The sequence below is a fragment of the Olea europaea genome, unplaced genomic scaffold (genome assembly GCF_002742605.1).
Source record: "Olea europaea var. sylvestris unplaced genomic scaffold, O_europaea_v1 scaffold754, whole genome shotgun sequence".
Classification (NCBI taxonomy): domain Eukaryota; kingdom Viridiplantae; phylum Streptophyta; class Magnoliopsida; order Lamiales; family Oleaceae; genus Olea; species Olea europaea.
Genome location: NW_019265949.1, coordinates 170,444 through 175,766, shown reverse-complemented (window position 1 = coordinate 175,766; position 5,323 = coordinate 170,444). Strand labels below are relative to the sequence as shown.

The 5,323-nt window shown below is 32.4% G+C and overlaps 1 long non-coding RNA gene across 1 annotated transcript; it reads right to left on the bottom strand.

Moving 5' to 3' along the window:
- Positions 1-313: 313 nt before the first annotated feature.
- Positions 314-2,176, bottom strand: LOC111391117. The gene is made up of 3 exons (XR_002702069.1): positions 2,053-2,176; positions 816-1,969; positions 314-523 (listed from the first exon to the last, which is right to left on the bottom strand). It is a non-coding gene; the product is annotated as an uncharacterized LOC111391117 (long non-coding RNA).
- Positions 2,177-5,323: the final 3,147 nt, after the last annotated feature.

Sequence of the window (5,323 nt, the reverse complement as noted above, 5' to 3'; positions counted from 1 at the left end):
CAAAAATTGTCTTTTACAACGTTCAAAAAATGTTGCGAAAGGTCTTTTGCAGTGTTTTATCGTATGCTAGAAACCTTGACATTGCCGTAGAGTGGAAGATATGGCAATGTTTTTTTGCAACGTTTTTTTCGCGTTGTAAATAACCTTTTGGCAACTTTTTTTTCGTTGCAAATTACTTTTTGCAACGTTCAAATAAGTTTTTTTGAGCTTTATCTATGCTTTTATCTTTATTTTTTGCAACTTCTTTTGAACATTGCCGTAGGTCATTTTACATTTTTTTTAAAATTTTCATAACAGAAGATAACTATATCAAATAACTACAATAATTATTATTAATTGAACTCCAAATGTAACAATATTCGTACAAAATCTAGATCCAAAATTCTAAAACACCTAAAAATTCAATACATTTTCCAAAAAAAAAAAAAAAAAACTAAGTAGTGAGTAAAACCACCTCATCGGCCTCCCTAATTTTCTTCTCAGCAATATTTGACACGAGTTTGCCTTTAGTATAGATCCTGTCCTATGAAAAAAGAAGATAAAGATAGATACCATATTTTAGGCATTTGCCCCAATTATAATAGAGAAAAAAGCAAAGAAAAATAAGTATGTTGACGAAAAAGTTTTAATATCTTGACAGCTCAAACTTCAACTCCACCACAAAAACATTATCTAGATAAAAGGAGGTTGCTCAGAAGTATATCACACATCCATCTTGAGTCGACTAAACACCTATAGCTACCCTATCATTTATAACCCAATAGAAAGGCGTGAGACAAACTAAAATGCCAAGCAAGATAAAGATAACTGCTAACCTTGTGTGTAAAACCTTGCTATTAACATGGTATAATGAAACTTTGGCTGATCACTGCTTCAACTTTGGGATGTGTTCTGGAAGGGCAACTTGAAATTTATTTTTCTTTCTGTTCATAGATTTAAAGCCTAATGCCCTGGTCTAATGATGAAAATTCTTCTTCCAAGTTCCTCGACAAAAACTCCATTCTTGTATAACAACCTACACAAAAATCATTTGCAACTATTAACTAAAATAACAAAATCCCTTGGAGCATTTCAATCATTTTTACAAAACTTATATGCTTAACCTAATCATTCATCGATTTCTGGCTAATTTCTTCAATCCTATATTACTAGATTAATTTCCTGCTTCAGGTGCCAAACCGTAGCCTAAAAAATTAATCTACATTTCCTTTTCTTTTTTCTTTTTTTCTATATTTTCAGTTGATCTTATGGCCAAAAATTCAATATAAAATGACCTATACACAGTACACGTTATATTATGCCTTGGATAACAGTGAAAATTGATAAAACCAAAACTTTCTCTAGCTAATCATACAAAGAACTTCAAATCCTCCAGGTAAGTTGACATTAATCCAAATCTCAGCACATTTTAACAATGCATAGACTTAGATAATTTTGAAAATTTTAATTCAATGCATAGACTTAGATAATTTTGAACAATAGTGGAAATCTAAACAGCAAGTGCAAAGGTCATCAGAACCGCCAGTGCCGCCACAGAGTGCACAGCCGACTTACTCCCACAAGATAACATCTCCAAACTAATATGGATCACATTTACTGTTGACAGCATAGAAAACAGGCACCCCATCATAGAACCAATGACGGAGGCCAACATCCCAAACCTTAACACCTTCAAATTTATATGGGACCTAAAGATCTCATCCACATCCTTGCTATTCAACAAATTAATGGCCAATTAAGGCCTTGGGCCGCTAGAGAAGAAAATAGAAAGAAGCTGAAAGACACGACCTCGAAAATGGAGTTTCTCAGCCACGTCGATATGTTTTTGAGGCTGTGCTGACCGGGAGTCATCAATGAGAGACCCACAAAGACTGCTACAGTAAAGAGGGAATTAACATTTACCAGGCCATCTACGGCGGTGAGATGGATGCTGGTGGTGGTAGTTGATTCTCTTGGGTAAGATTTAGATCTGCACAAATCAAGAAAGAAAAATCCCATCAGAATCTTGAATTCATTTATGAATAACGTACAGATAGTGGTACTTATAGAGACATGATTAGGTGTTCTTGGGGTATGAAATATGTATTTCCAGCTTGAAATTTTGCTGATTCTTGGAGGGTTTAGGGTTGTGTGTGTTTGTGACTTTGTGAGTGGGAGAGAGAGCAAGAGAGATAAATATAAGGTTAGGGTTGTGAGTGTGACTTTCTGTTGTCTATTTTGGTTTTGTCCCTTTTTTCTTACTTCTAAATGGTGGGTTGGGTCGGTCAGTTCCAGTCAGTTTTCATGGGTCAACCCATGACTCAACTCGATCGAACCGCGGTGGTCACCCAAAAATTGAACCCAACTGTAAAATTAAAATTTTGGATCTTTTGGTATTCGTTTGGATGTGTTTTTCATGGTAATTGTCAATTAAAGCGATAGAATTTGTTATAATAGGGGATAGAATTTGTTTCAATTGCCAAAATAAATAAATAAATAAAACCTAAAAAACCTAAAACAACCGCTTATTGTGATCAAGACATGAAGGAGAAATTGTGGATTGAAGAAAGAGAGAAATTAGTTAATGTAATTGAGTTTTGGTAATATTTTTAAAATAAATGCTGCCAATGTTACTTTTCGCAACGTTTTTTGAATGTTGCAAAAAGTTTTATTTTTTGCAACGTTCAAAAAATGTTGCCATAAGCTAAACTTTTTGCAATGTTTTCTTCAAAACTCAATTACATTAACTAATTGCAACATTCACTTATTTAAATGTTGCAATAGACCCCTTTAGCAATACTTAACTAACGAATGTTGTCTTTTATGTGTTGCAAATGACCATTTTTTGTGTAGTGGTTGATAATTGATTCTCTGATTTAATTTCCAATTAAGTCACTATGTGAGACTTACATTGTGTGATAAATTAGTTTGTTGGCATATCTCTGTGTTGCATTGATTATTCCATTAAAACACCAAGACTTTACCCATTTGATCATTCTCTTGATTTGAGATCGTGAATCTCACGAAACCGCGTAAATCTAAAACAATGTATATTGTGACGATTGGACTAGTTTTTGTGCTCTAATTGTGTATTTATATATTTTTGGTTAATCTATATCCAAAATGACTATATATTTTGGTTAGAGGATTTTCATTGGAAAATGAGCATTTTCAATTTGGCAACAAAATTTGAGAAATTTTGGCTCAATAAAAAGTTTCGAAAGTCAGAGATGGCAAATTTTTTGCTGATTTGTCAAAAGAATAAAAAGAAGAATCTAAAAAACTTACTTACACTTCAATTATTTTACATTTGTCAAGTGTTGTTTTAATAAAAGTTGGTAAACTTAAAACTATGAAAGACTTTGGAAAAAGTTGGAAAACTTATATTTGCTCAAGTGTACTCCTAACAAACTTTACTTACTTGAGAGGTTTTTTTTTTTTCTTAGTTTTAAAATGGATCCTCCAATGGATCTAGATGATATTTGGATGTTTTTAGCAAATTTGTATAAGATTATTAACTGTAATGAAAAAGTCTCTAAAGCCTGTAAGGCCATTATTTTGCTCAATTCTATGCTTACTACCTATAAGGAGGTTAAGAATGCTATTAATTATGGTAGGGAGATGTTAATACCTAAGATTGTCATAGATTTCTTTAGAAGTAAGGAAATAAAGATTAAGACTGAGAAATAGGATAAGAAGAGTAGTATGTTACACATGATGAGAAGTATACACTTTAAGCAAAACAATCATATAAGGGCTCAATACAATAGTAACTTGAGTAGCAACTTGAGTGATGAGGATGGTAGAAAGAAGGGCACAAGTTAGAACAAGTCTAAGTCTTGTACAAATGGCAGACGTTATTATATCTATTGTACCATTGTACATATTATAAAGAAACGAACTAAGAAGAAAGGCAAGCAAAAATATAAGAAGCGAGATGAGGCAAATGTTGCTATTAGGTCCAGGTATGAATGAGTAATGTTTATTGATAGTAAACCTAATTACTATATTTGTATCTGTGTGAAATCCCATTCTTATGAACCATTGCTTGATTCGCAGCATCATTTTATGTTATATTTCAATATGATTGATATGTGTTTTTGCATGAATTTGAGGGTGATCTTATTACCGTGTATAATGTGTTAGCATGCATAGTGGTTGGGATGCATTAAAGTAAGTGTCTTTTGGTAATATGGTGTATAGATGTCTAAGGGTGCACCTATGATATGTATGTACGAGAGTATGGAGAATGACACTTGAATCACAAGAAGTGAGGTGATTAAATGATTGAAATCTTGTATCTATTAGAATCTTGAACGATGGAGTGAGAGGGTGACACTCTTATCACTTCTATTAGGTGGATATCCATTATTCACTTAGGTTGAGAAAGGTGATATAGTGATAGAGATAGGATCTATTGTGGTTTACCAATTAGGCATGAGGAATGACCAGTCTAGTGAACAAGGTTAGTAATAAGATACGTATTCTCGAGATATGAGCTACATGGTTAGTAATAAAATTGAAGTTGGCATATAAGAACTCGCTAAAAATAACTCTTTTGAGGTTATATATGATGCTTACATATTTCGAAAGCTTATTTATTGGGATGAAAGTTTCAAAAGAAAGCTATTGAATCTTAATATGTGACCATTGTTATAGTGAAAAGAAAAAGGGAGGTGAAGATTTCGAGTAATATGAAAGGTCGTATCTTGAACTTTCAATTGGGAAATAATTGAATTTTTCTATGATGGGGTAAAATGAAAAGTTGAGAATATCATATATTGCTCCTTGAGGTGTTATTTAAAACTTGGGCCTAATTGTTTTATGGTGGAGTTGCAACGGTCATTTGGTATTAAAGAAAGTATTGTCTATTTCTAAGGCTTAGTAAATAGATATTAGATTTAACTTGTGCTTTGAGGTTATCGGTGAAATTATAAAGATCTCAGCTCGGAAAAGCCAAATAAGATGCAAGATATGAAAGAATGAATTGTGTCTAGTTAAAGTTATTACAGAAAGTCATTCATTGGGTATGCTTTGTACATTTGGGTATTCAAATCTTAGTTGATTGAATTTCGAGGACGAAATTCTTTGAAGGTGGTAAGATTGTTACACCTCACTCAATTACAGTCAAAGTCAATGAATTATATAGTTAAAGTTAAAGCCAAATAAGGATTTAAGTTGAAGGAATGATTTTCATGGGGTTTAAATTTGAAATTGCTAGTACTTAAGAGGACCTGAAATGATATAAAAATAAATTTTGGGATTTAGCTTCTAGTATGATAAATAAGATGACTAAATGTTAAATTATATGAAGGTTGGGGACTTGTATTGTAATTATAGTTAT